Source organism: Pelodiscus sinensis, chromosome 20 (assembly GCF_052426305.1).
Source record: "Pelodiscus sinensis isolate ZL-2025 chromosome 20, ASM5242630v1, whole genome shotgun sequence".
In the NCBI taxonomy this organism is placed as follows: Eukaryota; Metazoa; Chordata; order Testudines; family Trionychidae; genus Pelodiscus; species Pelodiscus sinensis.
In genome coordinates, this window is record NC_143071.1 from 24,713,634 (window position 1) to 24,738,418 (window position 24,785).

The 24,785-nt window shown below is 56.0% G+C and overlaps 18 non-coding genes across 18 annotated transcripts; 16 read left to right on the top strand and 2 right to left on the bottom strand.

Annotated features, from left to right (window-relative positions):
• Positions 1 to 2,324: 2,324 nt before the first annotated feature.
• On the bottom strand, positions 2,325 to 2,396 carry TRNAQ-UUG (transfer RNA glutamine (anticodon UUG)). The gene has a single exon. It is a non-coding gene; the product is annotated as a tRNA-Gln (tRNA).
• Positions 2,397 to 6,931: 4,535 nt separating this feature from the next.
• On the bottom strand, positions 6,932 to 7,003 carry TRNAQ-CUG (transfer RNA glutamine (anticodon CUG)). The gene has a single exon. It is a non-coding gene; the product is annotated as a tRNA-Gln (tRNA).
• Positions 7,004 to 9,924: 2,921 nt separating this feature from the next.
• On the top strand, positions 9,925 to 10,031 carry LOC142819188 (U6 spliceosomal RNA). Its single transcript, XR_012896982.2, has one exon. It is a non-coding gene; the product is annotated as a U6 spliceosomal RNA (small nuclear RNA).
• Positions 10,032 to 10,894: 863 nt separating this feature from the next.
• Positions 10,895 to 11,001, top strand: LOC142819186 (U6 spliceosomal RNA). Its single transcript, XR_012896980.1, has one exon. It is a non-coding gene; the product is annotated as a U6 spliceosomal RNA (small nuclear RNA).
• Positions 11,002 to 11,856: 855 nt separating this feature from the next.
• Positions 11,857 to 11,963, top strand: LOC142819182 (U6 spliceosomal RNA). The gene has a single exon (XR_012896976.2). It is a non-coding gene; the product is annotated as a U6 spliceosomal RNA (small nuclear RNA).
• Positions 11,964 to 12,818: 855 nt separating this feature from the next.
• Positions 12,819 to 12,925, top strand: LOC142819187 (U6 spliceosomal RNA). Its single transcript, XR_012896981.2, has one exon. It is a non-coding gene; the product is annotated as a U6 spliceosomal RNA (small nuclear RNA).
• An 864-nt stretch (positions 12,926 to 13,789) lies between these two features.
• LOC142819185 (U6 spliceosomal RNA) lies at positions 13,790 to 13,896 on the top strand. Its single transcript, XR_012896979.2, has one exon. It is a non-coding gene; the product is annotated as a U6 spliceosomal RNA (small nuclear RNA).
• An 850-nt stretch (positions 13,897 to 14,746) lies between these two features.
• LOC149521955 (U6 spliceosomal RNA) lies at positions 14,747 to 14,853 on the top strand. The gene has a single exon (XR_016347621.1). It is a non-coding gene; the product is annotated as a U6 spliceosomal RNA (small nuclear RNA).
• Positions 14,854 to 15,717: 864 nt separating this feature from the next.
• Positions 15,718 to 15,824, top strand: LOC142819184 (U6 spliceosomal RNA). Its single transcript, XR_012896978.1, has one exon. It is a non-coding gene; the product is annotated as a U6 spliceosomal RNA (small nuclear RNA).
• An 864-nt stretch (positions 15,825 to 16,688) lies between these two features.
• LOC142819190 (U6 spliceosomal RNA) lies at positions 16,689 to 16,795 on the top strand. Its single transcript, XR_012896984.2, has one exon. It is a non-coding gene; the product is annotated as a U6 spliceosomal RNA (small nuclear RNA).
• Positions 16,796 to 17,664: 869 nt separating this feature from the next.
• On the top strand, positions 17,665 to 17,771 carry LOC142819189 (U6 spliceosomal RNA). The gene has a single exon (XR_012896983.2). It is a non-coding gene; the product is annotated as a U6 spliceosomal RNA (small nuclear RNA).
• Positions 17,772 to 18,635: 864 nt separating this feature from the next.
• On the top strand, positions 18,636 to 18,742 carry LOC142819183 (U6 spliceosomal RNA). Its single transcript, XR_012896977.1, has one exon. It is a non-coding gene; the product is annotated as a U6 spliceosomal RNA (small nuclear RNA).
• Positions 18,743 to 19,611: 869 nt separating this feature from the next.
• On the top strand, positions 19,612 to 19,718 carry LOC142819192 (U6 spliceosomal RNA). The gene has a single exon (XR_012896986.2). It is a non-coding gene; the product is annotated as a U6 spliceosomal RNA (small nuclear RNA).
• An 855-nt stretch (positions 19,719 to 20,573) lies between these two features.
• LOC142819191 (U6 spliceosomal RNA) lies at positions 20,574 to 20,680 on the top strand. Its single transcript, XR_012896985.2, has one exon. It is a non-coding gene; the product is annotated as a U6 spliceosomal RNA (small nuclear RNA).
• An 864-nt stretch (positions 20,681 to 21,544) lies between these two features.
• LOC149521956 (U6 spliceosomal RNA) lies at positions 21,545 to 21,651 on the top strand. The gene has a single exon (XR_016347588.1). It is a non-coding gene; the product is annotated as a U6 spliceosomal RNA (small nuclear RNA).
• An 869-nt stretch (positions 21,652 to 22,520) lies between these two features.
• Positions 22,521 to 22,627, top strand: LOC149521957 (U6 spliceosomal RNA). Its single transcript, XR_016347589.1, has one exon. It is a non-coding gene; the product is annotated as a U6 spliceosomal RNA (small nuclear RNA).
• Positions 22,628 to 23,482: 855 nt separating this feature from the next.
• On the top strand, positions 23,483 to 23,589 carry LOC149521958 (U6 spliceosomal RNA). Its single transcript, XR_016347590.1, has one exon. It is a non-coding gene; the product is annotated as a U6 spliceosomal RNA (small nuclear RNA).
• Positions 23,590 to 24,458: 869 nt separating this feature from the next.
• LOC149521959 (U6 spliceosomal RNA) lies at positions 24,459 to 24,565 on the top strand. Its single transcript, XR_016347591.1, has one exon. It is a non-coding gene; the product is annotated as a U6 spliceosomal RNA (small nuclear RNA).
• The last annotated feature ends 220 nt before the right edge of the window (positions 24,566 to 24,785 follow it).

The following is a 24,785-nucleotide window of genomic DNA, read 5'->3' on the forward strand; positions in this document are numbered from 1 at the left end:
TTGGTTCCTTCGCCATCCTTCAAGTGAATATCATCTGGGACTGATATCTATCTCCATGTCTGCACCCAGCTCAGCAGCTTCAACTAGATGATACTTGGACAATGTTGTTATCTAAACTCTGGTGCTTTATGTTTCAAATGGAGCATGAATATGAATTGGCCTAAATAAATACCTTTGAATCTAATTTTGTGGTGCTTTTTGTTTAGTTACACACATGGACCGTTACACACCTCTTGGAAAGTTTAGCAGCCCCACACAATGTACTTCCTACAAATATTTGATTTAAAACATTTACCTAATGTGGGGGGTGGGGGGAGACTATCCTTCCATGTTCCTTTCAGAGACCAGAGTCTGAGAGAGCCCATATCTCAGTATCCTGCCAGCCCCTCCCCAAGCCTGCAGTGTGCTGATTGTCCAAGGTTGTTGGTCCCAGTCACTCTGCTAAATGAGATACCAATACCACTTTTCTTTAAGATTATTGCATAGTCATCATTAAACTGCCTAAAATAAAATAGATTTTCCTCATGGAGCTATCTTTGGACTTGCAACAATAATAGAACTTTACATCGACTGTTCATAAGACATCAGGACTATAAAACTACCAACTTTTCCTAACCTATGCAAGCAAAAATCTTTTAGCTAATTGTAGGACCGTGGTCTCCAACTTTTTTAAGCATGAGATCACTTTTTTAATTTTAAGTGCAATCCACTATCTATATCCAACCCAAATACCCTGCCTTCCTCCTTTGTGCCCCTTCTCTGAGGCCCTGCCCCTGCTCACTTTGTTCTCCTTCCTTTCCCCATTCTCCCTTCCATCAGGCAGGGGCAGAGGGATGGGGCCCGGTCTTGGGCTAAGGGGTTTGGAGTGTGAGAGGGGCTCTGAGCTGAGCCTGGGGCAGAGGTTTGGGTGTAGGAGGAGGTTCAGGACACAGGCCCTGTAAGGGAGTTGGGACCAGGGGGCTCAGGGCTAGGGCAGGGGCATGGGGTGCAGAAGGGGGGTTCATGACTGGGGCAGGGGTTCAGGATTCTGGCTCCAGCTGGACACTGCTTCCCTCAGGTGGCTCCTGGGTGGGGGGGCTAAGGCAGGCTCACCCCTGCCCTGGCCCTAAACCACTCTCAAAGCCCTGTTGTGCCCCCTCCTCCATTCTGTGGAGCTAGAATACAGGGTGGGAGGGGGGCACCCTGACATCAATGCCCCCTCCTCTCACTTCCCTGCCTGCACAACAAGCAGGAGGCTTCCCCAGGGATGGGTGGGGCAGCTCCAAGGCAAAGGGCAGGAGAGACACAGCAGTGGGGGGAGGGGTAGCTGAAGTGCTGCACTCGATAGCCTCTTGGCCAAACCAGTCAGGATCACCTGTCACAGGCTCCAAGTTCTACCAGTAGACCCCAATCTACTGGCTGGTGACCACTGTTGTAGGAAATGTTCAGTTACTGTCACCTATTGTACTGCTGACTATGGAAGCCAGCCAGATGGCTCCTGTTGGTTACTAATTTTGAAAACAATTAGCAGAAGTAAACTGTAGAGGTTAGTTTGTGATCAGTAAGGATGTGTCTATACTGCAAAGTGCACCCGTCATTCTAAGGAGTAGTCTCCACACTTCGTTTGTTTTGCTACAATTTAAAAACTGCCTGTTAAAAAATGTGATCTGGATCCTCTTGGTTTAGTTTGTTCGCCGCAGCTTTAAACTGCAATAATTTACTGTTACATTGAAGTAAGTGCGCTCTGTCTGAGGGATTTGCACTAGTGTAAGTAGTAAAGAAGCCTAATCTCCCACCACCTCCAGTGTTCAGGTAGCAATAACAGTGACAAAGGGGTGGAACAGCGCTCGGGGTGGAACAGCACTCCAGCTGGGTGCTCTACGTCCGGGGCTGGTTTTTCCGCTGTACCAGCAGACAATCAGATTATTCTGGCTTTATCGGAGAGAAGTGAGGTTCCCCCGATCACCACGTTACCTTTTAAAGGACACATTTTAGAATATGGTGTAAAATTTGACTAAACCCTTAAACTAAAATTCATTTTTTTAATAAAAGGTTTTTGTATAATTGAGCATCACACTATATGCTGTCTAAAAACCTGTTTACAATTTTAAGGGCTAAATACATGAGACGAAATGAAACATCAAAATAAACCATAAAAAGCTTGCTTTAAAAATACTGCGCAGTGTTTATTGAAAGTTTTGCTAAATGTGACTACTTATCTACTTATCAACAGATGTATTTGCTCAGTCCCTTTTATATTGTTGCTTTATCTCTTCCATCTTCCCGAAGCTGTGCTATTAGCTGTAATGATTTTTTTTAAACTCATAAAAACTGCCCAACAAAAAAGGTTCTACCGAGATTTGAACTCGGATCGCTGGATTCAAAGTCCAGAGTGCTAACCATTACACCATAGAACCAGGTGGTGGCACTAGTCTTTCTTCTACTGGCTAATAGCAATTCTGGGTTCATGTAGCAATTTTTCTGTCAGGTCTATTTTTTAAAAACACAGGTTCTTTACCAGAAAATGTATCCTGCTAAATATAAATTGTATTCTCCAATAAATCTCATGCCTGACCTATACAATATTGTTGATTGCACTGGTTTGTGTCTGTCAGACACTAACGTGACCAGGATCCTTCCTCAGATTGCAGCTTGAGTGTTTAAAAAAAGCAAACGTCTCTTGCTTTGATATATACAAACTAGTGCTAACACAGTGCTGTGCATGCAAAGAATGTGCATATTACACACCTGATGCAGAATTTAGAATTGAACTCACTTACAAACAGTTGACCCAAAAACCCACTTTTAACACTTTATCCAAATGGCCTGAGTTACACTTTTAAATAAGATTTCTGAGGCTGTTGCAGTTGGGTGCTTCTCTGATCATCTAAAGAAGTGGGCTGTGCCCAAGAAAGCTTATGACACCGTCTACATGTTTTGTTAGTCTATAAAGTGCTACCAGATTATTTGTTGTTTTTTAAGTTTATCTCTTATAAGGGTATGTCTAGAATGCAGAGTTTTTCCGGGATAGGTATCCTGGAAAAACTGCTGTGTCCAAGGAACACATCTGCTCTTCCAAAAACAAATTTTCAGAAGAGCAGATGCATTTTTTAGGCATCCCTGTAAACCTCGTTTTACGAGGCAGAAGGGATGTTCCGAAAAGGGGTGGGGTTTTTTTCCAGACCCAGTGTAGACAGACCAAATATCGGAAAAGTCTCTTCCGAAAAAAGAAGCAGAAAAAGATATACAAATTGCAGTTCGCAATTTGCGTATCTTTTTCCGGACAAACTATATAGTCTAGACACAGCCTTACAAAATATTATAGTTGTATGCAATGGACAACATAATTAAGAACCGCCATACTGGGTCAGACCAACAAGTATCCTGTCTTCTGACAGTCAGAGAGGTGCCCCAGAGGGAACAAACATAACAGGTGATCCATCCTTGTTGCCCATTCTCAGCTCCTGACAAACAGACGCTAGGATACCATTCCTGCCCATCGTGGCTAATAGCCATTGATGGACCTAACCTCTATGAATTTATCTAGTTCTTTTTTGGGCCTTGTTGTAGTCTTGGCCATCACAACATCCTCTGGCAAGGAGTTCCACAGGTTGACTGTGTGAAGAAATACTTCTTTTTGCTTGTTTTAAACCTGCTGCCTATTTATTTAATTTTGTGACCCCTAGTTCATGTCTATGGGAGCAAGTGAATAACTTTTCCTTATTTACTTTCTCCACAACAGTCATAATTCTATAGACCTCTATTATATCTTCCTCTGTTCTTAGCTGGAAAGTCCTAGTTTTATTAATCTCTCCTCATTAGGCAGCTGTTCCATATTCTTAATAATCTTTGTTGTCCTTTTCTGAACTTTTTCTGGTACCAAGATACATTTTTTGGATGAAGCGACCACATCTGCACACAGTATTCAAATTGTTTAAAGCTAAAATATAGTTAAAATAATTTAAAGCTAAACTGTGAATAATGAAAGATAAATTCACAGATAGACAGAACAGTTAGATACCAAATACTTACCTTTGCTATAGTTAGTAGTAGTATACTTAGCCGGATTGCACGGGTCCTTCAAGGTAGGAGACTGGTGTGGGGGTGGGGGGTCTGCAGGAGTCAAGTGAGGGGCTTGAGGACTTGGCGGGCTCAGGGCAGAAGGCTCAAGTTGTGGAGGGTAAAGGAGTCAGAGCTGGGGGATGAGGAGGGGCTCAGGGCAGGGGCTGGGGGTGCAGGAGTTAGGGCAAGGGGTTGGGAGGAGGGAGGCTCAGAGAAGAGAATGGGGGCTGCGGGTGGCGTCAATTCTCGGGGCCTGGGGTAAGAAATACCCCAGCCTCCAGCTTCTCTGGCTTACCCCTGGGGCCAGCCCGGGGTGGAAGTGAGCTTTGCACCCCATTCACTGGCTTCTGCTCAGGGCAGGGACTGGCCATGTATCCCACCCATTGGTGTCTCTGTGGGGGTGGTCACCCAAGTTCCCTTTAAGGTGTGCGAGTGCGCTTGCGTGGGCACGCAGAGGGGATTTCAACCCCGCCCAACTCCTAAACAGACCCGTGAAGCTGTGTGCCAGGGGAAAGTGAGCTGCTACTGCTAGCGGTAGTGTGGGGTGTGTGAGGGCTCAGCTGGGCAGCCAGGGCCATGTAGTGACTGCCTGGCTGCTCTAGTGGCTGGGGCCACGTGGTGGGCAGTGACTACTCTAGCTGTCAGGGCTGGGACTGGAGCCGCATGGCGGGTGGCAGCTGCTCCCGAGGAAAGGGACAGGGTTGGGGCTGGAGCCACATGGTAGGTAGTGGCTGGGGCCGGAGCCACGTGTCAGGAAGTGGCTGCTCCTGGGGTTGGGCTGGGGCCACAGCCACATGGCGGGTGCTCCTGAAGCTGGGGCTGGGGCCGTGGTGCCAGTTCAGTGGCTAAATGCTACAGTTTAGCCTTTTGTAAGTGTCTTTTGTATAGTACAACAGTAAAATCATGTTGCCCCTTTTCTTATGTTGTATCTGAGGAGTTTTAGGATCACCATGGGGGGACACGTGTATTTGTTTTATGTATCGGTATTATGCAAAACGAAAGCACTATTTTAAAGACACATTTCTAGACCACATTGTAGATCTGTAAACATTTTGATAATGACACGAATTAAAGTAAGCCCTCTACAAGGGAGAGGTAACTAAAACGTGCATTTTGTGATACATGTGGGCTTGGACTAAAGTTATTTTCTTTGTTTTGGAACATTTCACAGTTTAGAAAATCTAACAGCAGTATTTCAAATAAACTTGAATGAAAACACCCAAATTAAAGAAAATACGTACATGGGAGCTAGGATGAAAGTTGTGTTTTATACTGAATAGAAACTAATAAAATTAATAAAAAAAAGTTGTTTTTGCAGACGTAACAAGACTTGTGTTTAAATATGTATCTTCGTGGCACACATCCGAGGAAGTGCACATGAGCTCAATATCGGTGCACAAGACCAAACTCACTCTGCTCATGGACGGAAAATCTGAGGCTGTGTTCAGACTCAAGGTTTTTTTCGAAAAAAGTAGACTTTTTTCGAAAAAACTTCACCTGCGTCTAGACTACAGCCGCGTTCTTTCGAAATTAAATCGAAAGAACGCAGCTTTTCTTTCGACGGCGGAAAACCTCATTTCACGAGGAAGAACGCCTTTTTTCAAAAGTGCTCTTTCGAAAAAAGGCGTTCTTGAATGCAAACACGGCTTCTTCAAAAGAGAGCATCCAGACTGCCTGGGTGCTTTCTTTCGAAAAAGCGGCTTGCTTTTTCGAAAGTACTGCTTGCAGTCTAGACACTCTTTTTCGAAAGAGGCTTTTTCGAAAGTATCTTTCGAAAAAGCCTCTTTCGAAAGAGGCTTGCAGTCTAGACGTAGCCTTAGAGGGAACATTGGTGGCCACACAGGCCACCTACTGCCTTCTCCCTGAGGAATGCCTGCCCGGGCTGGGGGAGGGGGAGCTACACAGGCCATCCACTGGTGCTCCCTGGGACCAGCCCAGAGTGGCGGGGGCCACAAGGTGGCCAACAGCTGCTCCCCGGGACAGGACAGGACAGGGTGGTGGGGCCTTTGCTGCCAGCCAGTAGCTGCTCTCTGGGGCACTTGCTGCCCCCATAGTCATGCGTGAATATAACTGTCCCTGCTATCACACTCCTCCCTTTCTGTTTGATCTGAAACAATTGCATTGCAAGCACATGCCATTATCCTGACACAACCAAACCCTGACCTTGCTTTAAGATAAGATAGGAGGAAACTGCCTACCAAATTTGATGGCCATAGCTGTTTAGGAGTTCTTGAACGACAAGACTTACAGATGGATGGACTGACAGACGCACATTTCTAAAATTTAGAAAAAGGTTACACACTACAGGATATCAAGACCATTTCCTAAATGGTCAGCATTAGAACCACCAAACTTGGTATGCAATGTCTTATCATAACTTAAGGCAGGGGTTAGGAATCTTTTTTGGGCCAGGGACCCACAGAAAAATCAGTTGGATGATTTAAATGAAGAAAAAAAACGTATATGAGTTAAGGACCCAAGCAACGCCAGGTAAATCTTCCCCTGTGTGTGTGTGTGTGTGTGTGTGTGTGTGTGTGTGTGTGTGTGTGTAAGAGAGAGAGAGAGAGCGCGCAAGATTAAATTTATATAGGAAAACAATCTGTATTTTTTTTCGCTTTTAAATAGATGTTCATTCATTTTGTAATGACATCAAATACATGTATAATATTCAATATGTATTGTGCTGTAACTTACCCTTATTTGTTGTTTTCAATGTATTTTCTGATTAAAACCATGGTTATTATAATTACATAGCAGTAAAGCAAATGCAATAAATAAACTATGAAAACTTAGGTTCTACTGAGATAATATTTAAATACTTAAGAGCATATTAATAATACTTAGCAATATTTATTACAAAAAATAAATCATACAAATCGGGAAAACTTTTAGGTTCCACCGAGATTTGAACTCGGATCGCTGGATTCAGAGTCCAGAGTGCTAACCATTACACCATGGAACCACCTGACTATAAGATCAGAAGAGATCTTATTGGAGTAGCAATACAACAGCTATAGCTCCATAATTCCATGATGTTTTGTTTATGTAGAATTCTACATATTAACTAATACAAGAAGTAACTCAGCAAATTTTACTCCAATAATGAACAATAATGTATTCAAAAGAAGAAAGATTGGCATTTCCACATTGCTTTCTTTGAGCTGATACTTAGAGCCCTGCACAGATACCAAATATGTATCCACAACCATATCCTCAAAAATGAGTTGCATATATCCTCATTCAAACTTGCACAGGCAAGTATATCTGCTAATATAAAGGTGGATATCTGCGAATCTGCAATGCTCTAAATACAACATTTGTATTTGCATCTGCATCCGTATCTGCTAAAATTAACCAAGGAAATCTGCATCCACATCCACAGATACCTGCGGATATAAAGTGGATAGCCACCATACACTTTTTTCAAAAGTCGTCAGATTGCCTACTGTTCGGTGGCATTTCTTATACATGTTTCAGTTTGGCTTTCAATTATTCATTTTCAATTTTTGCCCATGTGTTGTGTGTTATTCCGCATTGTTTGTGCTTGTTTTTGGCGTTCTATGCACTTTGGCTTGCCATGTAGCATTTTTTCAGTATGTTACCTGGAGCATTTTAGAACCCATTAGGCATTCTGTGCAGCACTGGGTATTGTAAGTGGCTTCTAAGACCCCCCTCTGTCCCCATTTTATTGACCCTGTTGTTATTGTAGATTTTCTTTAGTTAATTTTCAGTAAGAAAAAAAACACTTTGGAAAAAATCGCAAACTGAATAATGAATTACTGCCCCTACCCAAACTATTCGATCACAGAATGCAAACTAATCAAAGAGCGAGTCACTCTTACTCCTAGCCTGCGCTTGGCCGCCAGCGTTTGGAATCAGAGTGAACAGCTGTGAGTGATACAGATGCCACAGTCCCCCTAAATAAAGAGCATCACACGGACCCTTTCTTCCCAGTGGCAGACCCGGTGGCTTTGGCTTGTTTTTCCAGTGCCTAACGCCACTGCAGGCAATGAATTTCCACTGCGACCAATCATAATTAAAAGTAGCTCTTTGCCCATTATTGTCATATTATTAACTCTGAGGTCTGTAGAGATAAATACACTTGCGCCAGTTGGCCCATAACACAGCTGTGACTATCGCCCCTGAAACCGATGATCATGAACATCCCAACCACAAATCAGTGTTTGAGTGAATTAAGCAAGACCCTGTGGCCAAGGGAGCATTCAGGTGGAACAAGCAGCTTTAAAGACAAGCGTATTGAAAGGGGGGAGGTGATGAAAAAGAATTAGCAGAGGATGGTTTCGATCCATCGACCTCTGGGTTATGGGCCCAGCACGCTTCCGCTGCGCCACTCTGCTACGCAGAGCGCTTCTCTCTATTGCAGTTTTCCCTTTCTAGCCCAGGGGCTGGACTTGTGGTGCGGGCACTCCCAGCCTTTCGCTGCCCATGCGAACTGCTCACTCCAGAGCATCACACACTGCCCCCTGGCGGCCACGGCGCAACAGACACGTTCAGCCTGCGAGCTCCCCCGCCTGACTTTGGCCAACCTAGAGCTTGGCTACTCCGGGCACGTTCAGGTTTGTAGTGACAGACCCTCAAAGACGATTCCCTGCCCCCGGGCAGCGAAATCAGGAGGCGCTTCGCTCTGCGCACTCCGGTCTCCCGAGCCCAGACAGAGATCAGAGCTGATCCCAGCCCCTGCGGAGAAATAAAGCGCCCTGCAAGGGTTATCAGGCGGCTTGATCCCGGCTGACAAGTAGCCGTCTTCCCTTTTCCACCCCAGCAGGTAGCTGCATTTCAGAGCTTGGAGGATAGTCCAGGGACAGGCAGAAGCAAATGAAATACTGTCTCTCTTATGAAGTCTTGTTTATTCACACAAAGGGAACCAAGCAAAATAGCGGGGTGTTTTAGAGTCACATACTTAAGCCTCTTTAGCCAGCAGACCCATACATTCTCAGTTTAATTTATCCGAGTCAAACTATAATCAGCGAATAAACTTGTAAGCAGACTTTTCTTTTCACTAGCTACAATAAGCTTTCAAATCAACACATTATAGGGTTTCCTGGCCTCATAATAAGCTACACGGGGAAAATATTTGATAAAGGGATCTTAGAAGTAGCAAAGATAAATTTATCCCAATTGCAAATGACAAATCAAATTTTAACACTGAGAATAAACAAGTCAAAAAACATACCATAAATCATGAGGGATTCCTCATCATTGGCAACTATTAAAGCAGATTATATTGTTTTTTCACTATATGTGCTAGGAATCATTCTGTGGAAGTTCTGTAAATGGAAGCGCAGACCTAAAAGATGATTTCTGGCTTCAAAATCTACAAAAAACCATTACAACCACATGAAGAAAAAGAGGCCCCTTCGGACAAAAGAAGAACACTATGAAAAGGAAACAACCAAATCTATGAAAAAATAGTTACCTCATGGAAGATATTCTTGTTACAATAATAAGGATCAGATACCAACTGTAAACAGAAATTAATTCCAGGATATTTCAGAAAACTTTACTTCAATGCAAAACTAAATCAAACATAATACGAAATTCTTACTCAACCGCAATCATGGACATAAGGGCTACGTCTACATTGGCATCCCTTTCCGGAAAAGGGATGCTAATGACACAAGTCGGAATTGCAAATCCGCGGGGGATTAAAATATCCCGCAAGGCATTTGCATTTACATGGCTGCTGCTTTTTTCCGGCTTGGGGATAAGCAGGAGAAAAGCGCCAGTCTAGACACGATTCTCCAGAAAATCCTTTTCCAGAGGATATCTTCTTCCTACTTGAAAGGAATTCCTCGCTCGCCCTCACTTGGAAGACGCCACGGACGCTGAGGTATTTATAGCTCCGGGCCAGGCACTCTCCCTGTGCTTGCTTCAGCGGCACATATACTAAAATTGGAACGATACAGAGAAGATTAGCATGGCCCCTGCGCAAGGATGACACGCACATTCGTGAAGCGTTCCATCTTTTCTCTTCCCGCCCATCTAGTGTCCTAGGCGGGGAAAAAGGGCCAGCTGGGCAAGCCGGCGTCGTCCCTACGCAGGCGCTCGCTGCTTTCCTGCAGCTCGCTTCGCAAAATGGCACCACGGCATCTCCCGCAGCAGGGGCTGCGTCGCTCAGGCCGGGAAGCCTCCCAAGACGAACCGCAGAGAGAAGAGGATCCTCGCTTCACAGGGACCCCTGCGGGGGCCGGGGCGGGCGGGGACCGGCCAGCCGCCAGGCAGAAAGCGGGAGGAGGAAGGAGAAGCGAAGGAGCACGTCCTTCCGCAGGAACCACTCACCAGCCTCGCCTCGCCTCGCCTGCCGCCTCGAGGCGAGAAGGGCCTGCTCTCCCTCACCGAGGACGGGAAGAGAAAGCCTCCTTCTCTGAAGATCTCAATCGCCTTTGGCTCGATGCCCACCCCCCATACCGCGTGGACGCCTGGCCTCTCCCTCTGAGGCCCACCTGCCCTTGGCGCCGTCTCCCCGGACACGGACGGGTCAGGAGCCCTCAGCCAGCACTTGGCCCGACTCCCCTCCCATCCTCACATCTGCTTGACCCTTCCCTCTTCCAGGCGCAGAGGACGGCACTCCCGCCACTTCACCGTATGCTGGCTCCCAGCATGCCTTGCTCTCATTCGCATGCCACGACCTGCGTCCGCTGGTCCCGCACGAAGGTTTTTTGCTGCTCCACTGGGTGGCGGCCCCACATGGGAGGCGAAGGACGCAAAGAGGAAATCTAGGACACTGCTCCACATGGGCTCCTTAGAACGGCCGGCCCGCCCTCGCTCGCCCTCACTTGGAAGACGCCACGGACGCTGAGGTATTTATAGCTCCGGGCCAGGCACTCTCCCTGTGCTTGCTTCGGCGGCACATATACTAAAATTGGAACGATACAGAGAAGATTAGCATGGCCCCTGCGCAAGGATGACACGCACATTCGTGAAGCGTTCCATCTTTTCTCTTCCCGCCCATCTAGTGTCCTAGGCGGGGGAAAAGGGCCAGCTGGGCAAGCCGGCTTCGTCCCTACGCTGGCGCTCGCTGCTTTCCCGCAGCTCGCTTCGGAAAAGGGCACCACGGCATCTCCCGCAGCAGGGGCTGCGTCGCTCAGGCCCGGAAGCCTCCCAAGATGAACCGCGGAGAGAAGAGGATCCTTGCTTCACAGGGACCCCTGCGGGGGCCGGGGCGGGCGGGGACCGGCCAGCCGCCAGGCAGAAAGCGGGAGGAGGAAGGAGAAGCGAAGGAGCACGTCCTTCCGCAGGAACCACTCGCCTCGCCTCGCCTGCCGCCTCGAGGCGAGAAGGGCCTGCTCTCCCTCACCGAGGACGGGAAGAGAAAGCCTCCTTCTCTGAAGATCTCAATCGCCTTTGGCCCGATGCCCACCTCCCCATACCGCGTGGACGCCTGGCCTCTCCCTCTGAGGCCCACCTGCCCTCGGCGCCGTCTCCCCGGACACGGACGGGTCAGGAGCCCTCAGCCAGCACTTGGCCCGACTCCCCTCCCATCCTCACACCTGCTTGACCCTTCCCTCTTCCAGGCGCAGAGGACGGCACTCCCGCCACTTCACCGTATGCTGGCTCCCAGCATGCCTTGCTCTCCTTCGCATGCCACGACCTGCGTCCGCTGGTCCCGCACGAAGGTTTTTTGCTGCTCCACTGGGTGGCGGCCCCACATGGGAGGCGAAGGACGCAAAGAGGAAATCTAGGACACTGCTCCACATGGGCTCCTTAGAACGGCCGGCCCGCCCTCGCTCGCCCTCACTTGGAAGACGCCACGGACGCTGAGGTATTTATAGCTCCGGGCCAGGCATTCTCCCTGTGCTTGCTTCGGCGGCACATATACTAAAATTGGAACGATACAGAGAAGATTAGCATGGCCCCTGCGCAAGGATGACACGCACATTCGTGAAGCGTTCCATCTTTTCTCTTCCCGCCCATCTAGTGTCCTAGGCGGGGGAAAAGGGCCAGCTGGGCAAGCCGGCTTCGTCCCTACGCTGGCGCTCGCTGCTTTCCCGCAGCTCGCTTCGCAAAAGGGCACCACGGCATCTCCCGCAGCAGGGGCTGCGTCGCTCAGGCCCGGAAGCCTCCCAAGATGAACCGCGGAGAGAAGAGGATCCTCGCTTCACAGGGACCCCTGCGGGGGGCGGGGACCGGCCAGCCGCCAGGCAGAAAGCGGGAGGAGGAAGGAGAAGCGAAGGAGCACGTCCTTCCGCAGGAACCACTCGCCAGCCTCGCCTCGCCTCGCCTGCCGCCTCGAGGCGAGAAGGGCCTGCTCTCCCTCACCGAGGACGGGAAGAGAAAGCCTCCTTCTCTGAAGATCTCAATCGCCTTTGGCCCGATGCCCACCTCCCCATACCGCGTGGACGCCTGGCCTCTCCCTCTGAGGCCCACCTGCCCTCGGCGCCGTCTCCCCGGACACGGACGGGTCAGGAGCCCTCAGCCAGCACTTGGCCCGACTCCCCTCCCATCCTCACACCTGCTTGACCCTTCCCTCTTCCAGGCGCAGAGGACGGCACTCCCGCCACTTCACCGTATGCTGGCTCCCAGCATGCCTTGCTCTCCTTCGCATGCCACGACCTGCGTCCGCTGGTCCCGCACGAAGGTTTTTTGCTGCTCCACTGGGTGGCGGCCCCACATGGGAGGCGAAGGACGCAAAGAGGAAATCTAGGACACTGCTCCACATGGGCTCCTTAGAACGGCCGGCCCGCCCTCGCTCGCCCTCACTTGGAAGACGCCACGGACGCTGAGGTATTTATAGCTCCGGACCAGGCACTCTCCCTGTGCTTGCTTCGGCGGCACATATACTAAAATTGGAACGATACAGAGAAGATTAGCATGGCCCCTGCGCAAGGATGACACGCACATTCGTGAAGCGTTCCATCTTTTCTCTTCCCGCCCAACTAGTGTCGTAGGCGGGGGAAAAGGGCCAGCTGGGCAAGCCGGCTTCGTCCCTATGCTGGCGCTCGCTGCTTTCCCGCAGCTCGCTTCGGAAAAGGGCACCACGGCATCTCCCGCAGCAGGGGCTGCGTCGCTCAGGCCCGGAAGCCTCCCAAGATGAACCGCGGAGAGAAGAGGATCCTCGCTTCACAGGGACCCCTGCGGGGGCCGGGGCGGGCGGGGACCGGCCAGCCGCCAGGCAGAAAGAGGGAGGAGGAAGGAGAAGCGAAGGAGCACGTCCTTCCGCAGGAACCACTCGCCAGCCTCGCCTCGCCTCGCCTGCCGCCTCGAGACGAGAAGGGCCTGCTCTCCCTCACCGAGGACGGGAAGAGAAAGCCTCCTTCTCTGAAGATCTCAATCGCCTTTGGCCCGATGCCCACCTCCCCATACCGCGTGGACGCCTGGCCTCTCCCTCTGAGGCCCACCTGCCCTCGGCGCCGTCTCCCCGGACACGGACGGGTCAGGAGCCCTCAGCCAGCACTTGGCACGACTCCCCTCCCATCCTCACACCTGCTTGACCCTTCCCTCTTCCAGGCGCAGAGGACGGCACTCCCGCCACTTCACCGTATGCTGGCTCCCAGCATGCCTTGCTCTCCTTCGCATGCCACGACCTGCGTCCGCTGGTCCCGCACGAAGGTTTTTTGCTGCTCCACTGGGTGGCGGCCCCACATGGGAGGCGAAGGACGCAAAGAGGAAATCTAGGACACTGCTCCACATGGGCTCCTTAGAACGGCCGGCCCGCCCTCGCTCGCCCTCACTTGGAAGACGCCACGGACGCTGAGGTATTTATAGCTCCGGACCAGGCATTCTCCCTATGCTTGCTTCGGCGGCACATATACTAAAATTGGAACGATACAGAGAAGATTAGCATGGCCCCTGCGCAAGGATGACACGCACATTCGTGAAGCGTTCCATCTTTTCTCTTCCTGCCCATCTAGTGTCCTAGGCGGGGGAAAAGGGCCAGCTGGGCAAGCCGGCTTCGTCCCTACGCTGGCGCTCGCTGCTTTCCCGCAGCTCGCTTCGGAAAAGGGCACCACGGCATCTCCCGCAGCAGGGGCTGCGTCGCTCAGGCCCGGAAGCCTCCCAAGATGAACCGCGGAGAGAAGAGGATCCTCGCTTCACAGGGACCCCTGCGGGGGGCGGGGACCGGCCAGCCGCCAGGCAGAAAGCGGGAGGAGGAAGGAGAAGCGAAGGAGCACGTCCTTCCGCAGGAACCACTCGCCAGCCTCGCCTCGCCTGCCGCCTCGAGGCGAGAAGGGCCTGCTCTCCCTCACCGAGGACGGGAAGAGAAAGCCTCCTTCTCTGAAGATCTCAATCGCCTTTGGCCCGATGCCCACCTCCCCATACCGCGTGGACGCCTGGCCTCTCCCTCTGAGGCCCACCTGCCCTCGGCGCCGTCTCCCCGGACACGGACGGGTCAGGAGCCCTCAGCCAGCACTTGGCCCGACTCCCCTCCCATCCTCACACCTGCTTGACCCTTCCCTCTTCCAGGCGCAGAGGACGGCACTCCCGCCACTTCACCGTATGCTGGCTCCCAGTATGCCTTGCTCTCCTTCGCATGCCACGACCTGCGTCCGCTGGTCCCGCACGAAGGTTTTTTGCTGCTCCACTGGGTGGCGGCCCCACATGGGAGGCGAAGGACGCAAAGAGGAAATCTAGGACACTGCTCCACATGGGCTCCTTAGAACGGCCGGCCCGCCCTCGCTCGCCCTCACTTGGAAGACGCCACGGACGCTGATGTATTTATAGCTCCGGACCAGGCATTCTCCCTGTGCTTGCTTCGGCGGCACATATACTAAAATTGGAACGATACAGAGAAGATTAGCATGGCCCCTGCGCAAGGATGACACGCACATTCGTGAAGCGTTCCATCTTTTCTCTTCCCGCCCATCTAGTGTCCTAGGCGGGGGAAAAGGGCCAGCTGGGCAAGCCGGCTTCGTCCCTACGCTGGCGCTCGCTGCTTTCCCGCAGCTCGCTTCGGAAAAGGGCACCACGGCATCTCCCGCAGCAGGGGCTGCGTCGCTCAGGCCCGGAAGCCTCCCAAGATGAACCGCGGAGAGAAGAGGATCCTCGCTTCACAGGGACCCCTGCGGGGGCCGGGGCGGGCGGGGACCGGCCAGCCGCCAGGCAGAAAGCGGGAGGAGGAAGGAGAAGCGAAGGAGCACGTCCTTCCGCAGGAACCACTCGCCAGCCTCGCCTCGCCTCGCCTGCCGCCTCGAGGCGAGAAGGGCCTGCTCTCCCTCACCGAGGACGGGAAGAGAAAGCCTCCTTCTCTGAAGATCTCAATCGCCTTTGGCCCGATGCCCACCTCCCCATACCGCGTGGACGCCTGGCCTCTCCCTCTGAGGCCCACCTGCCCTCGGCGCCGTCTCCCCGGACACGGACGGGTCAGGAGCCCTCAGCCAGCACTTGGCCCGACTCCCCTCCCATCCTCACACCTGCTTGACCCTTCCCTCTTCCAGGCGCAGAGGACGGCACTCCCGCCACTTCACCGTATGCTGGCTCCCAGCATGCCTTGCTCTCCTTCGCATGCCACGACCTGCGTCCGCTGGTCCCGCACGAAGGTTTTTTGCTGCTCCACTGGGTGGCGGCCCCACATGGGAGGCGAAGGACGCAAAGAGGAAATCTAGGACACTGCGCCACATGGGCTCCTTAGAACGGCCGGCCCGCCCTCGCTCGCCCTCACTTGGAAGACGCCACGGACGCTGAGGTATTTATAGCTCCGGACCAGGCATTCACCTTGTGCTTGCTTCGGCGGCACATATACTAAAATTGGAACGATACAGAGAAGATTAGCATGGCCCCTGCGCAAGGATGACACGCACATTCGTGAAGCGTTCCATCTTTTCTCTTCCCGCCCAACTAGTGTCGTAGGCGGGGGAAAAGGGCCAGCTGGGCAAGCCGGCTTCGTCCCTACGCTGGCGCTCGCTGCTTTCCCGCAGCTCGCTTCGGAAAAGGGCACCACGGCATCTCCCGCAGCAGGGGCTGCGTCGCTCAGGCCCGGAAGCCTCCCAAGATGAACCGCGGAGAGAAGAGGATCCTCGCTTCACAGGGACCCCTGCGGGGGCCGGGGCGGGCGGGGACCGGCCAGCCGCCAGGCAGAAAGCGGGAGGAGGAAGGAGAAGCGAAGGAGCACGTCCTTCCGCAGGAACCACTCGCCAGCCTCGCCTCGCCTCGCCTGCCGCCTCGAGGCGAGAAGGGCCTGCTCTCCCTCACCGAGGACGGGAAGAGAAAGCCTCCTTCTCTGAAGATCTCAATCGCCTTTGGCCCGATGCCCACCTCCCCATACCGCGTGGACGCCTGGCCTCTCCCTCTGAGGCCCACCTGCCCTCGGCGCCGTCTCCCCGGACACGGACGGGTCAGGAGCCCTCAGCCAGCACTTGGCCCGACTCCCCTCCCATCCTCACACCTGCTTGACCCTTCCCTCTTCCAGGCACAGAGGACGGCACTCCCGCCACTTCACCGTATGCTGGCTCCCAGTATGCCTTGCTCTCCTTCGCATGCCACGACCTGCGTCCGCTGGTCCCGCACGAAGGTTTTTTGCTGCTCCACTGGGTGGCGGCCCCACATGGGAGGCGAAGGACGCAAAGAGGAAATCTAGGACACTGCTCCACATGGGCTCCTTAGAACGGCCGGCCCGCCCTCGCTCGCCCTCACTTGGAAGACGCCACGGACGCTGAGGTATTTATAGCTCCGGACCAGGCATTCTCCCTGTGCTTGCTTCGGCGGCACATATACTAAAATTGGAACGATACAGAGAAGATTAGCATGGCCCCTGCGCAAGGATGACACGCACATTCGTGAAGCGTTCCATCTTTTCTCTTCCCGCCCATCTAGTGTCCTAGGCGGGGGAAAAGGGCCAGCTGGGCAAGCCGGCTTCGTCCCTACGCTGGCGCTCGCTGCTTTCCCGCAGCTCGCTTCGGAAAAGGGCACCACGGCATCTCCCGCAGCAGGGGCTGCGTCGCTCAGGCCCGGAAGCCTCCCAAGATGAACCGCGGAGAGAAGAGGATCCTCGCTTCACAGGGACCCCTGCGGGGGCCGGGGCGGGCGGGGACCGGCCAGCCGCCAGGCAGAAAGCGGGAGGAGGAAGGAGAAGCGAAGGAGCACGTCCTTCCGCAGGAACCACTCGCCAGCCTCGCCTCGCCTCGCCTCGCCTGCCGCCTCGAGGCGAGAAGGGCCTGCTCTCCCTCACCGAGGACGGGAAGAGAAAGCCTCCTTCTCTGAAGATCTCAATCGCCTTTGGCCCGATGCCCACCTCCCCATACCGCGTGGACGCCTGGCCTCTCCCTCTGAGGCCCACCTGCCCTCGGCGCCGTCTCCCCGGACACGGACGGGTCAGGAGCCCTCAGCCAGCACTTGGCCCGACTCCCCTCCCATCCTCACACCTGCTTGACCCTTCCCTCTTCCAGGCGCAGAGGACGGCACTCCCGCCACTTCACCGTATGCTGGCTCCCAGCATGCCTTGCTCTCCTTCGCATGCCACGACCTGCGTCCGCTGGTCCCGCACGAAGGTTTTTTGCTGCTCCACTGGGTGGCGGCCCCACATGGGAGGCGAAGGACGCAAAGAGGAAATCTAGGACACTGCGCCACATGGGCTCCTTAGAACGGCCGGACCGCCCTCGCTCGCCCTCACTTGGAAGACGCCACGGACGCTGAGGTATTTATAGCTCCGGACCAGGCATTCTCCCTGTGCTTGCTTCGGCGGCACATATACTAAAATTGGAACGATACAGAGAAGATTAGCATGGCCCCTGCGCAAGGATGACACGCACATTCGTGAAGCGTTCCATCTTTTCTCTTCCCGCCCATCTAGTGTCCTAGGCGGGGGAAAAGGGCCAGCCGGGTAAACCGGCTTCGTCCCTACGCTGGCGCTCGCTGCTTTCCCGCAGCTCGCTTCGGAAAAGGGCACCACGGCATCTCCCGCAGCAGGGGCTGCGTCGCTCAGGCCCGGAAGCCTCCCAAGATGAACCGCAGAGAGAAGAGGATCCTGGCTTCACAGGGACCCCTGCGGGGGCCGGGGCGGGTGGGGACCGGCCAGCCGCCAGGCAGAAAGCGGGAGGAGGAAGGAGAAGCGAAGGAGCATGTCCTTCCGCAGGAACCACTCGCCAGCCTCGCCTCGCCTCGCCTGCCGCCTCGAGGCGAGAAGGGCCTGCTCTCCCTCACCGAGGACGGGAAGAGAAAGCCTCCTTCTCTGAAGATCTCAATCGCCTTTGGCCCGATGCCCACCTCCCCATACCGCGTGGACGCCTGGCCTCTCCCTCTGAGGCCCACCTGCCCTCGGCGCCGTCTCCCCGGACACGGACGGGTCAGGAGCCCTCAGCCAGCACTTGGCCCGACTCCCCTCCCATCCTCACACCTGCTTGACCCTTCCCTCTTCCAGGCGCAGAGGACGGCACTCCCGCCACTTCACCGTATGCTGGCTCCCAGCATGCCTTGCTCTCCTTCGCATGCCACGACCTGCGTCCGCTGGTCCCGCACGAAGGTTTTTTGCTGCTCCACTGGGTGGCGGCCCCACATGGGAGGCGAAGGACGCAAAGAGGAAATCTAGGACACTGCGCCACATGGGCTCCTTAGAACGGCCGGCCCGCCCTCGCTCGCCCTCACTTGGAAGACGCCACGGACGCTGAGGTATTTATAGCTCCGGACCAGGCATTCACCTTGTGCTTGCTTCGGCGGCACATATACTAAAATTGGAACGATACAGAGAAGATTAGCATGGCCCCTGCGCAAGGATGACACGCACATTCGTGAAGCGTTCCATCTTTTCTCTTCCCGCCCAACTAGTGTCGTAGGCGGGGGAAAAGGGCCAGCTGGGCAAGCCGGCTTCGTCCCTACGCTGGCGCTCGCTGCTTTCCCGCAGCTCGCTTCGGAAAAGGGCACCACGGCATCTCCCGCAGCAGGGGCTGCGTCGCTCAGGCCCGGAAGCCTCCCAAGATGAACCGCGGAGAGAAGAGGATCCTCGCTTCACAGGGACCCCTGCGGGGGCCGGGGCGGGCGGGGACCGGCCAGCCGCCAGGCAGAAAGCGGGAGGAGGAAGGAGAAGCGAAGGAGCACGTCCTTCCGCAGGAACCACTCGCCAGCCTCGCCTCGCCTCGCCTCGCCTGCCGCCTCGAGGCGAGAAGGGCCTGCTCTCCCTCACCGAGGACGGGAAGAGAAAGCCTCCTTCTCTGAAGATCTCAATCGCCTTTGGCCCGATGCCCACCTCCCCATACCGCGTGGACGCCTGGCCTCTCCCTCTGAGGCCCACCTGCCCTCGGCGCCGTCTTCCCGGACACGGACGGGTCAGGAGCCCTCAGCCAGCACTTGGCCCGACTCCCCTCCCATCCTCACACCTGCTTGACCCTTCCCTCTTCCAGGCGCAGAGGACGGCACTCCCGCCACTTCACCGTATGCTGGCTCCCAGCATGCCTTGCTCTCCTTCGCATGCCACGACCTGCGTCCGCTGGTCCCGCACGAAGGTTTTTTGCTGCTCCACTGGGTGGCGGCCCCACATGGGAGGCGAAGGACGCAAAGAGGAAATCTAGGACACTGCGCCACATGGGCTCCTTAGAACGGCCGGACCGCCCTCGCTCGCCCTCACTTGGAAGACGCCACGGACGCTGAGGTATTTATAGCTCCGGACCAGGCATTCTCCCTGTGCTTGCTTCGGCGGCACATATACTAAAATTGGAACGATACAGAGAAGATTAGCATGGCCCCTGCGCAAGGATGACACGCACATTCGTGAAGCGTTCCATCTTTTCTCTTCCCGCCCATCTAGTGTCCTAGGCGGGGGAAAAGGGCCAGCTGGGCAAGCCGGCTTCGTCCCTACGCTGGCGCTCGCTGCTTTCCCGCAGCTCGCTTCGGAAAAGGGCACCACGGCATCTCCCGCAGCAGGGGCTGCGTCGCTCAGGCCCGGAAGCCTCCCAAGATGAACCGCGGAGAGAAGAGGATCCTCGCTTCACAGGGACCCCTGCGGGGGGCGGGGACTGGCCAGCCGCCAGGCAGAAAGCGGGAGGAGGAAGGAGAAGCGAAGGAGCACGTCCTTCCGCAGGAACCACTCGCCAGCCTCGCCTCGCCTCGCCTGCCGCCTCGAGGCGAGAAGGGCCTGCTCTCCCTCACCGAGGACGGGAAGAGAAAGCCTCCTTCTCTGAAGATCTCAATCGCCTTTGGCCCGATGCCCACCTCCCCATACCGCGTGGACGCCTGGCCTCTCCCTCTGAGGCCCACCTGCCCTCGGCGCCGTCTCCCCGGACACGGACGGGTCAGGAGCCCTCAGCCAGCACTTGGCCCGACTCCCCTCCCATCCTCACACCTGCTTGACCCTTCCCTCTTCCAGGCGCAGAGGACGGTACTCCCGCCACTTCACCGTATGCTGGCTCCCAGCATGCCTTGCTCTCCTTCGCATGCCACGACCTGCGTCCGCTGGTCCCGCACGAAGGTTTTTTGCTGCTCCACTGGGTGGCGGCCCCACATGGGAGGCGAAGGACGCAAAGAGGAAATCTAGGACACTGCGCCACATGGGCTCCTTAGAACGGCCGGACCGCCCTCGCTCGCCCTCACTTGGAAGACGCCACGGACGCTGAGGTATTTATAGCTCCGGACCAGGCATTCTCCCTGTGCTTGCTTCGGCGGCACATATACTAAAATTGGAACGATACAGAGAAGATTAGCATGGCCCCTGCGCAAGGATGACACGCACATTCGTGAAGCGTTCCATCTTTTCTCTTCCCGCCCATCTAGTGTCCTAGGCGGGGGAAAAGGGCCAGCCGGGTAAACCGGCTTCGTCCCTACGCTGGCGCTCGCTGCTTTCCCGCAGCTCGCTTCGGAAAAGGGCACCACGGCATCTCCCGCAGCAGGGGCTGCGTCGCTCAGGCCCGGAAGCCTCCCAAGATGAACCGCAGAGAGAAGAGGATCCTGGCTTCACAGGGACCCCTGCGGGGGCCGGGGCGGGTGGGGACCGGCCAGCCGCCAGGCAGAAAGCGGGAGGAGGAAGGAGAAGCGAAGGAGCATGTCCTTCCGCAGGAACCACTCGCCAGCCTCGCCTCGCCTCGCCTGCCGCCTCGAGGCGAGAAGGGCCTGCTCTCCCTCACCGAGGACGGGAAGAGAAAGCCTCCTTCTCTGAAGATCTCAATCGCCTTTGGCCCGATGCCCACCTCCCCATACCGCGTGGACGCCTGGCCTCTCCCTCTGAGGCCCACCTGCCCTCGGCGCCGTCTCCCCGGACACGGACGGGTCAGGAGCCCTCAGCCAGCACTTGGCCCGACTCCCCTCCCATCCTCACACCTGCTTGACCCTTCCCTCTTCCAGGCGCAGAGGACGGCACTCCCGCCACTTCACCGTATGCTGGCTCCCAGCATGCCTTGCTCTCCTTCGCATGCCACGACCTGCGTCCGCTGGTCCCGCACGAAGGTTTTTTGCTGCTCCACTGGGTGGCGGCCCCACATGGGAGGCGAAGGACGCAAAGAGGAAATCTAGGACACTGCGCCACATGGGCTCCTTAGAACGGCCGGCCCGCCCTCGCTCGCCCTCACTTGGAAGACGCCACGGACGCTGAGGTATTTATAGCTCCGGACCAGGCATTCACCTTGTGCTTGCTTCGGCGGCACATATACTAAAATTGGAACGATACAGAGAAGATTAGCATGGCCCCTGCGCAAGGATGACACGCACATTCGTGAAGCGTTCCATCTTTTCTCTTCCCGCCCAACTAGTGTCGTAGGCGGGGGAAAAGGGCCAGCTGGGCAAGCCGGCTTCGTCCCTACGCTGGCGCTCGCTGCTTTCCCGCAGCTCGCTTCGGAAAAGGGCACCACGGCATCTCCCGCAGCAGGGGCTGCGTCGCTCAGGCCCGGAAGCCTCCCAAGATGAACCGCGGAGAGAAGAGGATCCTCGCTTCACAGGGACCCCTGCGGGGGCCGGGGCGGGCGGGGACCGGCCAGCCGCCAGGCAGAAAGCGGGAGGAGGAAGGAGAAGCGAAGGAGCACGTCCTTCCGCAGGAACCACTCGCCAGCCTCGCCTCGCCTCGCCTCGCCTGCCGCCTCGAGGCGAGAAGGGCCTGCTCTCCCTCACCGAGGACGGGAAGAGAAAGCCTCCTTCTCTGAAGATCTCAATCGCCTTTGGCCCGATGCCCACCTCCCCATACCGCGTGGACGCCTGGCCTCTCCCTCTGAGGCCCACCTGCCCTCGGCGCCGTCTTCCCGGACACGGACGGGTCAGGAGCCCTCAGCCAGCACTTGGCCCGACTCCCCTCCCATCCTCACACCTGCTTGACCCTTCCCTCTTCCAGGCGCAGAGGACGGCACTCCCGCCACTTCACCGTATGCTGGCTCCCAGCATGCCTTGCTCTCCTTCGCATGCCACGACCTGCGTCCGCTGGTCCCGCACGAAGGTTTTTTGCTGCTCCACTGGGTGGCGGCCCCACATGGGAGGCGAAGGACGCAAAGAGGAAATCTAGGACACTGCGCCACATGGGCTCCTTAGAACGGCCGGACCGCCCTCGCTCGCCCTCACTTGGAAGACGCCACGGACGCTGAGGTATTTATAGCTCTGGACCAGGCATTCTCCCTGTGCTTGCTTCGGCGGCACATATACTAAAATTGGAACGATACAGAGAAGATTAGCATGGCCCCTGCGCAAGGATGACACGCACATTCGTGAAGCGTTCCATCTTTTCTCTTCCCGCCCATCTAGTGTCCTAGGCGGGGGAAAAGGGCCAGCTGGGCAAGCCGGCTTCGTCCCTACGCTGGCGCTCGCTGCTTTCCCGCAGCTCGCTTCGGAAAAGGGCACCACGGCATCTCCCGCAGCAGGGGCTGCGTCGCTCAGGCCCGGAAGCCTCCCAAGATGAACCGCGGAGAGAAGAGGATCCTCGCTTCACAGGGACCCCTGCGGGGGGCGGGGACTGGCCAGCCGCCAGGCAGAAAGCGGGAGGAGGAAGGAGAAGCGAAGGAGCACGTCCTTCCGCAGGAACCACTCGCCAGCCTCGCCTCGCCTCGCCTGCCGCCTCGAGGCGAGAAGGGCCTGCTCTCCCTCACCGAGGACGGGAAGAGAAAGCCTCCTTCTCTGAAGATCTCAATCGCCTTTGGCCCGATGCCCACCTCCCCATACCGCGTGGACGCCTGGCCTCTCCCTCTGAGGCCCACCTGCCCTCGGCGCCGTCTCCCCGGACACGGACGGGTCAGGAGCCCTCAGCCAGCACTTGGCCCGACTCCCCTCCCATCCTCACACCTGCTTGACCCTTCCCTCTTCCAGGCGCAGAGGACGGTACTCCCGCCACTTCACCGTATGCTGGCTCCCAGCATGCCTTGCTCTCCTTCGCATGCCACGACCTGCGTCCGCTGGTCCCGCACGAAGGTTTTTTGCTGCTCCACTGGGTGGCGGCCCCACATGGGAGGCGAAGGACGCAAAGAGGAAATCTAGGACACTGCGCCACATGGGCTCCTTAGAACGGCCGGACCGCCCTCGCTCGCCCTCACTTGGAAGACGCCACGGACGCTGAGGTATTTATAGCTCCGGACCAGGCATTCACCTTGTGCTTGCTTCGGCGGCACATATACTAAAATTGGAACGATACAGAGAAGATTAGCATGGCCCCTGCGCAAGGATGACACGCACATTCGTGAAGCGTTCCATCTTTTCTCTTCCCGCCCATCTAGTGTCCTAGGCGGGGGAAAAGGGCCAGCCGGGCAAGCCGGCTTCGTCCCTACGCTGGCGCTCGCTGCTTTCCCGCAGCTCGCTTCGGAAAAGGGCACCACGGCATCTCCCGCAGCAGGGGCTGCGTCGCTCAGGCCCGGAAGCCTCCCAAGATGAACCGCGGAGAGAAGAGGATCCTCGCTTCACAGGGACCCCTGCGGGGGCCGGGGCGGGCGGGGACCGGCCAGCCGCCAGGCAGAAAGCGGGAGGAGGAAGGAGAAGCGAAGGAGCACGTCCTTCCGCAGGAACCACTCGCCAGCCTCGCCTCGCCTCGCCTCGCCTGCCGCCTCGAGGCGAGAAGGGCCTGCTCTCCCTCACCGAGGACGGGAAGAGAAAGCCTCCTTCTCTGAAGATCTCAATCGCCTTTGGCCCGATGCCCACCTCCCCATACCGCGTGGACGCCTGGCCTCTCCCTCTGAGGCCCACCTGCCCTCGGCGCCGTCTCCCCGGACACGGACGGGTCAGGAGCCCTCAGCCAGCACTTGGCCCGACTCCCCTCCCATCCTCACACCTGCTTGACCCTTCCCTCTTCCAGGCGCAGAGGACGGCACTCCCGCCACTTCACCGTATGCTGGCTCCCAGCATGCCTTGCTCTCCTTCGCATGCCACGACCTGCGTCCGCTGGTCCCGCACGAAGGTTTTTTGCTGCTCCACTGGGTGGCGGCCCCACATGGGAGGCGAAGGACGCAAAGAGGAAATCTAGGACACTGCTCCACATGGGCTCCTTAGAACGGCCGGCCCGCCCTCGCTCGCCCTCACTTGGAAGACGCCACGGACGCTGAGGTATTTATAGCTCCCGACCAGGCATTCACCTTGTGCTTGCTTCGGCGGCACATATACTAAAATTGGAACGATACAGAGAAGATTAGCATGGCCCCTGCGCAAGGATGACACGCACATTCGTGAAGCGTTCCATCTTTTCTCTTCCCGCCCAACTAGTGTCGTAGGCGGGGGAAAAGGGCCAGCTGGGCAAGCCGGCTTCGTCCCTACGCTGGCGCTCGCTGCTTTCCCGCAGCTCGCTTCGCAAAAGGGCACCACGGCATCTCCCGCAGCAGGGGCTGCGTCGCTCAGGCCCGGAAGCCTCCCAAGATGAACCGCGGAGAGAAGAGGATCCTCGCTTCACAGGGACCCCTGCGGGGGCC